Raw genomic sequence first — 12,960 nt, forward strand, 5'->3', positions numbered from 1 at the left:
CATGGTGCCAGGCAAACTCATCGTAAAGTGGTCTGGGAAATCTCCAATTGCAGTGAAACAAACAAGGCTGCCATCCCTAGAAATCTTCAGGAGAGGACTGCAGAGAATCTCTATTAAAGTTTCATTGAGATCTGTCAACAGGATAAAATGGACATCTCTATTCGGATAAACAAAGTACTCCACATGCCCTTGCCAAGCCCAGCAAGCCGAGTAAGTGAATAACAGATGCTGACTCTGCTGCTGTTTGTTCTACCTCTGCCCAAGCACAGGACACTAGTCTGATGTGGATTGTGTAATCAGATCACCATACCACTCTTTTTTAATTTATTCCCTAATATTTTATTTTGTAGCATTAGATCTGTAAAGCAACAAAAACTCAATATGTTTGTTTTCTAAAATTACACGTGGGGTGTGTGCTATTTTTAAATGGGGAGAAAAGATGGTGGGAGGGACATGAGGTTTCATGGGGGAAAAAAACATTATAAGGAACATTGATGTACACACTTAATCAAGCACCTTTCCCCTACATCAGAGGGCTCATCGGCACTCACCTATCAGGACTTCAGCTCTTTTATGGATTTTTTTAAAGGGGAGAAAAGGTATTTGACTGTGTAGAGTGGCCTGGGACACAATTAAGGCCTTTATAAGACCAAACAAATAAATCTGTTTATTAACAGTAATATATGTCTCTCCCTTTTAATCAAATGGAACCTGACAAAGATACTCTGTCCCCACAACTATTTTATCTAGTAATTGGGCCATTTGTGGAAACTATGACATGTTTCAAATTACTGGAAATGAATGTGAGTTAGCAGTGAGATTATAAAATGGCATTTAGTCCAATGAACTCTTGGTGTTTACTATACAATCAAGTCCCTCATTCCCAACTACAACTATCATTTGGCTAGTATTCAGTTTACATACTGAATTTAAACAAATCTGTAGAAGATTTCAACCTGAAATAGTGGTCCAATTTAAATCCCCCCAAGATGGAATAAATATTTGAGGGCTAAAGTGATCTTAAACCTAATTCAAAACTGAAAATTAATCCCATGCTATTAAATTTTAGGAATGACTCTCCCCATAACAGTTATAGGAAGGCTGTTGCTTCTCAGAATAAATATCCTCTCTAATCTCCTATGTCTACCACAACTGTTTCAGAGAATTTAAAACCTCATTCTTTAATAAGCTTCACAAGACCTTTTCAAGGTTCATTTGGTAGGCAAAAAACAAGAATTGCTGTTAAAAATGTATAGGCCCATTGAGACATCGGAGAACTAAATCTCCCTAACTTAGGCTATATTTCTGGGCATCCCATATGGAGTCTTTGGCAGCATGATCCCAGGGAAACCCAGGACTTCAATGGCTCCAGATTGAACAACAGGCAGCAGGCCAAATTAATCTGGCAAACCTCCCATCGTTCCCAGCTGATCTACTACTCCCCTCAAGTCACACACAACCCAATTACAGAGTCAGTATCAAACTCAGAGATAAAAAAAATTAAAGATGCAAAATCTCTTAAAATGGGTAGTTACTCTCGACTGTATTACTAATTTTTCTCTGAGCATGAATAACTCAGTCTACAAAGAATTGTTATTGCAAACATTTACTATTAATAATATTATAGTGCCCTTTGAAGCACTGAAACATATTCCTGACAGACACAGGTTTTATTTTATTATATTCAAGCTAGGAATTCCCCATTAAAAATTAACACAATTAGACAGAATCCTAGTTTTATACACAGCAAGGAATCATTTTTATGTGGAGCAGGTAAATATGATGTATTTCTTTTGGCTGTTAGGTCTTGAAACCACTTCCCTGACACAACCTCAGACAAAAACATCACAATGAACAGAGGTAATACGTAATTCCAGTTCACAGAGGAGAAGAAATAAAAATCCGGGGAGAAATTCATAATGTTATGGTTAACAATAACTGAAGGCAGATACGTTATATTGTGCACAGAAATATTACTTCTCAGTACTTGTATGATAAAATATGTAAAATTAAACTATATAGATGTAAGAAGGTCTCCTATGTAACTCCACTTTTTTTTAATTCTATCATGTTACTTCCTGTTCCAATTCTGGTAAATTATATGAAGCACTAATAGGAACATATTCACTGTCTTACTCCAAAACACCATTTATTAAGCATTAATCTGGGAACTCATTTATACAAACCTATTAAAAACAGTATTTTTGTTAATGTTTTCAAACACACACAAAAGACATCTTGATTTTCTGAACTAGTGAGACTACCTAACTGTACAAACCTTGATCATGCTTATTACAAAATAATAATCACCTTCCACAGGGTGAAAAGAGTACACACTTTCAAAGACAAACAAGTATTTCTTTATAAAAAAATGCTGACTTTTATTGGCAACTTTATTTCCTTGACTTAGGGTCTTGACCTTATATGATACACGGGGGGGGGGGGGGGGGAGATGTGATGAGCATGTAAGGAGCCTTCCCCTCTTGCAAGATCCTCAAGGTAGAACTGCAGTTAGGGGAGTCCATGGGCTGCTCTCTCATTACTTCCCAAAGAAACTTGATACCCCAAAAGGGGCAGAGATGGGTAGGAAAAGGGTGAGACCATGGTCCTGCCCCCTCTCCACAGCGACTCCGGGGTCAGGAACAGTACACAGAATGGTACACAGAGGTTGATAGCAGGGGGCACTCCCCCAGTGTGCTGGGGAATGAACTTGAGGAGGAGGAAAAGGAGAGATGGTGCTGATGGGAGAGGTTCGTGACATGATGGGGATGATGGGCAAAGAGGGTAATCATAGAAGGCACACTATAAATGGACTGGGGGCCGAATCCACGTGGATGTCAGAGGGTGCCAGGGAGAAGACAGTGGCAATAGTCAAAACAAAGATGACAGCAGAGTGAAGAAATCTTTGTTGACAGATGCTACGGAGGAAGGCCATATTTTGACACAGCCTGGACGTTCAAGGTGAGAGAAAGGGAAGTATCAAAGAGAATATTTGGTTGTGGGTAGAAGCATGGGCTTCAGTGACTTGGGAAATGGTCTTGCAGTGCACATTGACAGAAAAAGAGAAGAGTGGGAAGATTCTGGAAGAGAAGGCAGGATTTCAGCTTTAGACATACCAGATGAAATCCTGACCCCATTAATGTCAATAGGAATGGGGAGTCAATTCCCACTGACTTCACGGAGGTCAGGATTTCACCCATTAAGTTGAAGTTCCTGACAAAGCATACAGGATGAGATGTCAGAGAGACAAGTGAAGAGGTAGGGTTGGGTGGAAGGAGACAAACCAGAAGCAGAGAAGTAGTTTTGTAAGTCAATGGCATAAAATTGGCAACTGAAGCCATGGGTGGATTGGGTAGATGAGTGGATAAGTGGGAACGGATGTGGAGAGAGATAGGAGTGGACCAAGGATGGATCCCTATGAGACCACCCTGGAAAGTGGGACAGCTGAGTAGGAGAACCCACCAAAGAAGAAGGTGCTGAAGGAATGATCAGAGAAGTATAAGAAAAATAGGAGAGGACAAAGTCATCAACGACAAGAACAAGAAAGGGAGGTCAATACACAAAGGAGGAAGATATGAGTGACAATGTCAAAAGCAGTGGCGAAATCAAAAAGGATGAGAATAGAGGTTCTGAGGATTAGCCATGCTGCAGTTGTTAGCCGTCTTGATGACAGCAGTTTTAGTGGAGTGGAGAGGATAGAAGCCAGACTGGAGGGGATCAGAGATGTGAATAGAAAAGAAGAACTCAAATAAATAGTTGTAGGTGGAATATTTGACAAGTTTAGAGATGAGGGAAGTAAAGAACTGAAGTGGCTGAACAGGCAAGAGGGATCATAGGTGGTTTTTTGAGGTTGGGAGAGAACAGATCATGCTTGTATTGTGAGGGCAAAGAGCCAGAAGAGAGAGGTTAAGGAAAAGTTGAAGGAGGGAGTAAGAGTAAGTGCAAGGGAGATCATGAGTCAACAGGAAATAGGGTAACTGAGACAGATTGATAGATCAGAGGAGAGCAGGTAAGAAACTTCAAAATTAGTAAGTGAAGAGAAGGAAACGGTTGTTGCCCCTTTGGCTGAGTGGTAACCAAAATTCAGAGCTTTACAGGATGGTTTCCATTTGTATGGGATATCAGTGAGATGTACTCAAGGTATTTGCTTCGTGCAATTTATTTATTTTTTACAAAAATGTACACCAGTCCTGTTTCCTTGAACAGCATCAGGAACAAACTGCATACAGACAGTCCTCTTCTGCAGAAATCCAAGAGAAGGCACTCCAGCCCTTCTCCTAAGAAACATCTACCTTTTTGCCTTTTCTCTCCAGAGACCCACAGAGACTCCTTCTGTTTGCTCACTCCAACTGCATTCTTCCAGTCTCCGGACGCTGTGCTTGGAACCTAGAATATCCCATTAGTTCCAGGCTCTTCCATTGGGGCTCTCTGCCTCCAAAATGAGACTGGGCCATAAACCTCACAATACCTCCTAACAACACTCTGGGTGGTTACCTGCATTGCATCCACTATTTCTATAGTTTCTCCTTGAGTGGCTACCTCAATGATTCTTAATAAGAAAGGCATTATATAACAAAGTACAATGGGAGAGGAGGAGGATAGAGGTCAGGACAGATCTGGTCAATCACACTGAAAAGGTTAGCAAGATCTTGCACATGCAGTGGAAAATATACTTTCTAACTATAAGGATAGCTAAGCACTGGAATAGTCTTCCAAAGTGGGTTGTGGAATCCCCATCACTGGAGGTTTTTTTTAACAGGTGAGACGAACAACTGTCAGGGATTGTCTAGGTGTATTGGATCCTCCCTCAGCACACTGGGATGGACTAGATGACCTCTAAAAGTCCTGTCCAGGCCTACATCTTTATGGTTCTGTGCAACACAGGAGGGAAGAATTATAGAAGGAAGTCTAAGGTGGCAAACAGGTCCTGAGATTGTGGGTATAGGATTCATGAGGTTTTCAAAAGTAGTGCTGCTTGACCAAGAAAATGGCAAAACTAAGGTCCTGATCCAAAGCCCACTCTTGTCAGTGGTATCAAGCTCTAAACGAAGAGAGAACAAATTTGTAAATCGAGGAAGTCCACATGATCATGGGAGTTTCTCCACAAGCACTCAGCAATGCAGTCGAAGAAACGGATGTTGTGGGTTATTGCAACAGATTTTGTGGTGGAAGGAGTTAAGGGTAGTGGAGAGATTAAAGAACAGGAATTCAATTGACTGAACCAATGAAGGAGAGGGAGAATACTTTTGGAAAGAGGAGGCAGAGAAGTCATCAACATCGATGGATTGGAGGCCATGGAAATGTTAGGTGGAGGGATGTGGACCAGGAAACTAGTGTGTAATGATGAAGAAAATTATGTGAGTTGCCAGAGATAGGGAACATGGTGATACAAAGATCAGAGACAGAGCAGTGCTTAATGAAGACAGAGGTTAAACTTACATTAAAACATACCTCATGTGACAAATTCATCAGGCCACTTCTTTAAATCCAAAACACTGTTGTAAATCCTTCAGTTCCTCAGAAGTGCACAAAACATCCAAATGTGACAAAGCAAATGCTTTTTGAATACAGCGTATTTTTTTTTAAAAGGCAAAAAGAGCACAGTCCTCTGAGTCAGTGTCAGAATAGGTCTCAGAGACAAAGGTCTCTATATGAGTTTAGAAGCTGTAGAAATAGCTGATAGTCTGTAGGTGGCATCAGCAACCTCTGAAGACTGATGTAAATCTATATCCCTTTGTTGGAATTTTACTTTATTAGAAGCATTATTTAGAATTAGTGCCTGCCTGAGACTCTGACCAAAATATCTGCCTTGTTCTTTTTCTATCAAAGGAAATTAACATCTGTTTAATGGAATAAAAAAGAAAAGTCTATACACAGATATGAAATAGTCATTCATGCTAGTAAGGGGCACTGATATAAAAATATAGATTTTTTTTGTTATACATGGGATATTGTAACTCTGAGCTTTACTGGTGCATTATTCCCTAATGGCACCTGAGCGGCTGGCTAGTATCATTATCACATGTCCTTGTTATTTCTGTCATTATGCAGCATAAGCTTTAAATACTGATTGAGGGGGGAAGAGTACTTGTTTTGGTCAAATACACAACATGTCCTCTGTTGAAAGGACTACATAATATACTTGCAGGGGTATGGACTTAATGATTTAATGGATCTCTTCCATTTCTAACTTCTTTGTTCCTATGATGTACTGTACCATGTTCACATCTATCAATATTTAAATTGTTTATAAGTTATATATCCTCTACATTTGCTACTGAACACTTTAAATCTTACAACTACAGAGTTTCCATTTATATTTGAGGCAAACAATCCTCTCAGTAGTAGGCAATTAATACTGTGTTATTCATTTTACAGCACTAACATCCTCTGTGGTTGATGCATAAAAACTGCAGGTAGTTTCTGAAACTTTCTGCTGTACTACAAAAAGATTCAATTCTTATCACAACCCCTTTGCAAAATAAACTTCTTTTTGTCTAGTAGAATATCCATGCATGACAAGAAATTACTATTGATTGAATATTTTCAAATAGTTATTGTTTAAGCCACTCTCTACAATTTGTAAGCCAAGTATTTTTCAATGGCTTGGTCTGAAAGAAATATGGAAAAAAGCACCTTTAAACTGAGAGCCACAAACCAATCTTGTGGACTTAGAGATGAGATAAAACAAACTAAAGTTGCCATGGCCTTTTGGCTAAGATCTAGTGTAGTATCAGGGAGATGGAATAGGAGCTTGCTCTCACTATACTCTGCACCTGAACATAGCCGTTATATGGTAACTTACCCCCATATCTCAATGTCTGTACTCTGACCGGTTAAACTATTACCCCCAGTCGGGGAGATTGCAGATTATTATGTAATCCTTACTCCGCCAGCTCCTAAACCGAATTTCGCACCCCTTGATAATCTGTACCTTATTCCCCGACAACCAGAAAGTTCTATGCTTAAACTCTGTACCGTTTTTTATTTCAACATTATCTTAATAAAATTATTAAATCAGTTCTTATCAGTTTAACATATAGAACTTAAAGCTTTTCATGTACCTTCTTCTGTTTTCTTAATTCCATTGTGGAATGATGTCTGGCTTATTTCTTTGGAATGATAAATAAGAAAATAAAGCCTCTGTGTTACTGAGGGATTTCTTATGGAGTGTGTAATTGAAGAAAGAAACTACTTCATCCATTAGCAATTCCTCATGAGAAGAATCCCTGAAAAAGAAGGGAAATGGCATCAAGGAATGGAATTAAAGAACATATTCTTTGTGAATATTTTGTAGGTCTTATTTGTCAAAAAGCAACTCTACTCCATGCCATAGAGACTATTTCCATATGACAATATGGAGGAGGGGACATCCTCTAGATTTACAGAGAGGCTCACTGATATTACATCAAATTTACTACTCATTAGAAGATGCTCTGGATAAAGCGAAAGATGAGGGCTTTGACTTTTCCATGATTGCCCTTCTGTTTGGAGAAAGGCTGTTTCTTAAGAAGCTGTTGATCCAGACCTCTGCATTGCTGGGAAAAGGACTACCTCTGTTACACCCGAATGGAGTGGATTTCCTCTTCAAGATGGTATGCAAAAGGCTCAAGGACTGAAAGGAGGAGCACATGTCCGTTATCTCAAGAGTGTCTTCTATTTTGACAGTTGTCATAAATATAAAGGGAAGGGTAAACCCCTTTAAAATCCCTCCTGGCCACAGGAAAAATCCTCTCACCTGAAAAAAGGTTAAGAAGCTAAAGGTAACCTCTCTGGCACCTGATCAAAATGACTAATGAGGAGACAAGATACTTTCAAAAGCTGGGAGGAGGGAGAGAAACAAAGGGTCTGTGTCTGTCTATATGCTGGTCTTTACTGGGGATAGACCAGGAATGGAGTCTTAGAACTTTAGTAAGTAATCTAGCTAGGTATGTGTTAGATTATGATTTCTTTAAATGGTTGAGAAAAGAACTGTGCTGAATAGAATGACTATTCCTGTCTATGTGTCTTTTTTGTAACTTAAGGGTTTGCCTAGAGGGATTCTCTATGTTTTGAATCTAATTACCCTGTAAGGTATCTACCATCCTGATTTTACAGAGGTGATTCCTTTACTTCTATTAAAAGTCTTCTTGTAAGAAAACTGAACATTTTTTCATTGTTCTAAGATCCAAGGGTTTGGGTCTGTGGTCACCTATGCAAATTGGTGAGGATTTTTACCAAACCTTCCCCAGGAAGTGGAATGCAAAGGTTGGGAGGATTTTGGGGAAAGACGTGTCCAAACTACGTTTTCCAGTAAACCCAGATAAAGTTTGGTGGTGGCAGTGGATCCAGGGGCAAAGGATAAAATTAATTTGTACCTTGGGGAAGTTTTAACCTAAGCTGGTGAAAGTAAGCTTAGGAGGTTTTCATGCAGGTCCCCACATCTGTACCCTAGAGTTCAGAGTGGGGAAGGAACCTTGACAACAATGAACAGGTTTGGGCGTTCAAATACCCATGTCCTCTGTTTTAGCCTTGACCTCAAAAGACAGGGTGGAGTTCTTCAGTCAAAATTAAGAGTGCATTGTAACTATTACAACTGAGTTGACCACAATGTCATGAGTGAAATACACCACTATGAAGTATATTTTCCCATTCAGAAACTAAGGCTTTGATATTCTCTCTCTCCATCTCTAGAAGGTGCTACAATGATAGGAGAAGCTTGTCTACAAACAGAAGTAATATTTCACCAACAACACCTGAAAATTTGCAATACAGTTGTATAGTTGTTTATGAATATATGCTTCTGAAAGCATCCATACTCTTTGCTTCCTTTTCTTGTGGCATAGATGTTGAAGCTCTCCCAGCTTCTGATCCTCTTGCTAAAAAGTAACACAATGAGTGATTTTGGAGGAGTGCTCATAAAAATGCTTTAACCCATATTGAAGAATCTGATCTATTTATCAGACTAGTGTGGATGCAAGAGTGAGCCAATATCCCTTGCCAGCTGCAGGAGACATTCACTTACTCTCTTATGTAGCTCTAGGATATAGATTCATAGATTCTAAAGCCAGAATGGACATCCAGTCTTGATTTAAAACTTCTCAGTGGTGGAGAATTCACCACGACACTGGGTAAATTGTTGCAATGATTAATTATCAATAGGCTATCAACTGATGGATCTTTTCCTGAACTACCAAAAATTGGATATCCAGATTTTCCACCACCCTTCTTGGAAGGTCTTGAAAGCTTCTGAAGTCATAGTGGCGAGATCAAAGAAGATCTCATATTAACATGAGTAGAAAAAGAAGGAGGACATTCTAGCTGTTCTTGTTCTCCATCCACCAAATGATCTGCATCCCCAGCAGACAATTCTGTTGTGTATAAATGAACCTCAGGTGATGATATCCACACTAAGGCAGCAGATGGTTTCAGTAGATTCTCAGAAGAATGAAAACATTCTCTTTGTGCCTTTCACAGGAAAGCTAACCTTACATGACTTACTGCTGAGGGTGGAGCCCACATGAGCCAATCTGCCCATGAAGCACAACACCCAAAGGGATGCGGTGGTACCAGATGACAGAACAAGGAGTAATGGCCTCAAGTTGCAGTGGGGGAGGTTTAGTTTGGATATTAGGAAAAACTTTTTCACTAGGAGAGTGGTGAAGTTACCTAGGGAGGTAAACCTTCCTTAGAGGTTTTTAAGGTCAGCTTGACAAAGCCCTGGCTGGGATAATTTAGTTGGGGATTGGTCCTGCTCCTGAGGTTCCTTCCAACACTGATATTCTATGATTCTATGACATACTTTGAAAGTGGTCACAACCATAACACTTCAGAGTAGGAAGAAGGTTACCACAATTCAAGGGCTTTTGAGGAGGGTTCTTGGGTACTGCCACACACCAGTGCATTTAAAAAACAAACAAATAAAAAACTGGTTGTACAGTTGGATGACTTTTTATCTTTTAATAAAAATTATATAGCTGCCTGTGGGTCATAAGTGCTCCTTGTGCATCAAAAAGCATGGAAAAGGCTGAAATGCACAAAAATACTCAAAAACCAGTTATAGGAATAACTACTGCAGCATGCCCTCAGATTGTCAGTGAAACCCTTGTGTTGAAAAACACACGAGGACTCTAGCCACATAATACTATTGATCAGAGTCAGGCAGCTACATAGCACCTCATATCAAGATGACAGGTGACAGCACATACTTAACATGCAACAAAAAAAGGGAAGTGAACTGTGGGTGTTTAAAACCTCTAAATGCCAAATGGTTTATTTGTATGCCTAAATATGGGTTTAGACGCCTGGCTTGAGGCCTCCAGGTTTGAAAATTGTGGTCATTTCCCTTAGTGCTCAGTTTTGTACCACCTGGGATACACATCCTATTTAAATATGTCCCTACTGGAGATAGGTAAAATTGTTCTCAAAAAATAGGAAGCAGACTAAACATTTTCCTTCCTATTCAGTTATGTGTTCTGTAATTACACAGAAGCACAATAGAAAGCTGGACTTTACTCCCTTGCTTTGCTGTTTTATCTCACCATTAACATGTATAATTTTACAATAATCTTTCCATTAACGTTATGTGGAAGTTGGAGTTTACTCCTAGCTTTAGAATACAGGTAATTATAGACTTAGTTTTGTTTAATGATTGAAACAACCTTGGTCTCGTAATTAGATAACTAAACATTTACTGCTAGTGATAAAAATAAGCTAATAAAATACACTTTACAAATAAAAACAAGGTGGATGGTCATATATCTTTTATGGTGCCTTCTTCAGGCTGTGCATAAACAGAACAAACCTTTTTACTTTTTTCCCCCCAATAAGTCTTCTTACCTTATTTTCTACACCTAGTGAATCATTTATAATCCTTTCTATTTTCAACCCACAGACTAATGCAGCATCAGTTATACTTCCACATGGATTTTGTTTTTTTTATGTTACAGCATTACCAGAGCTTGAAGGCACAGAAATTAGACTACCGTTTACATTAAACCACACACACACACACACAACCTTTTCAAATAACATTTCCAGTTTGACTTAACACCTTCAAAAGCGAGAAAATTCAAAGTGAAGCCTGAAACTCCATCCTTAATTCAATGTATTGTTCCAAGCTACTGCAGAATTTATGGTATAGTATATAAGATCACACAGTATTTGAAGACCATGCAATGAAATTTCAGGTTCAGCCTTTAATTCCCTTACTTGTACTGGGTTAAGGAAGGCTCTTAATGTTAGGTTAAATTAAAGCACATATATACTTATAGTTTTTTGTTACAAATAAAAAAATGATCACACTAGGCCTGTCACAGGGTGGCTGGCTCCTGAAACTGAAGTAGATCCAGCAACCTGTGTCAGAACAAGTGCTCCCAGTTGGGCCAGTTAAGGGGGAAGGCTGTACCTGGGGCTATAAAAGGTCAGAGAGAGAGAGAGAGAGAGAAAGAGCTGGTCTACACCTGAAACTTAGCTATGTCACTCTTAGAGACAGAGTTAAGCTGATCTAAGCCGCAGTGTAGACAGCACTAGGTTGACAGAAGAATTCTAGCTACCAGCATTTGGAGAGGTGGATTTATTACAGCAACAGAAGACTCCCTTCCATCACTGTAAGTGTACGCCACTGTAGAATTTCTAGTAGAGACATAGCACCAATGAGGGGGAATTGGTTGAAAGAGGGAGCAAGCTAGTAAATTGCTGAAAGCAGAAGTGCAAGACTGCCAGAGTCCCCTGTGAGAGGAAGTGTGCCACAAGACAGGGTTTCTCTCAACCTTGCTAAGGACTTGCTGCCATACCCACAATCTCTTTTAGGCAGACTTACTGTCCAAACTTAAACAAACCAGTTCCTCAGCTCACCCTTTACATTTTGGGCTCTCACTGCCTCCTCTCTCATGGGACTTTGGCAGTTCTGCTACTGTAAGGGTGGGCAAACTTTTTGGCCTGAGGGCCACATCTGGGTATGGAAATTGTATTGCAGGCCATGAATTCTCACAAAATTGGGGGTTGGGGTGTGGGCTCCAGCTGGAGGTTTGGGCTCTGAGGTGGGGCCAGGGATGAAGGGCTTGGGGTGGAGGAGGGGGCTGGAGGTGGAGCAGAGGGGTTTGGAGTATAGGAGGGGGCTCTGGGCTGAGGCAGGGGTTGGAGTGGCGGGGGGTTCGGGCTCTGGGCTGGAGGTGTGGATTCCAGGCTGGGGCCAGAAATGAGAGGTTCAGGCTGCGGGAGGGACCTCCGGGCTGGGACACAAGGTTGGGGTATGGGGGAGCAGGCTCTGGGCTGGGGGGTTCGAGCAGGCTTCAGACAGGAGAGGACTCCGGGCTGGTGCAGGGGGTTGAGGTGTGTGTGGGGCGGTGAGGGCTCTCGCTGGGGGTGCAGGCTCTGGGGTGTGGCTGGGAATGAGTGGTTTGGGGGGCAGGAGGGTGCTCTGGGTTGGGACCGAGGGGTTCAGAGGGCGGGAGGGGGATCAGGGCTAGGGCAGGGGTTTGGGGCGCAGGAGGAGGTCGGGGTGCAGGCTCCAGGCAGCTCTGCACTCTGCTCTGTCTGCAGGCATGGCTCCTGCATCTCCCATTGGCCGTGAGACATGCTGGTGCTTCTGGGAGCCGCGCAGCACAGCGGGACCTCAAGGGCCGTGTTAGAGTCTGACGGGCCAGATGCAGTCCACAGGCCGTACTCTGCCCACCCCTGTGCTACTGCCTGCAGTTTTCTCTCTCCCAGCCAGTCCCCTCTCATTGTGTCTCTCTCTCACCCTTTATAGCCTCAGATGTAGTCCTGCTCCTTAATTGGCCTAACTGGGAATACCTGTTATGGTACAATAGGATACTTCAGTGCCCAACCCTCCTATTGCTGAAGACAATGTCAAAACTGCCTTTGACTTCAATGGGAGCAAATTGGATTTCATGTATATGAGGCAACAAAGTAGATCATTTTTGCTGATTTGTGTCCATTGTAATTCATTACTATAAGCAAACACATAATTATATGTAA

Source organism: Lepidochelys olivacea, assembly GCF_965140295.1.
Source record: "Lepidochelys olivacea isolate rLepOli2 genome assembly, chromosome: 7".
Taxonomy (NCBI): Eukaryota; Metazoa; Chordata; order Testudines; family Cheloniidae; genus Lepidochelys; species Lepidochelys olivacea.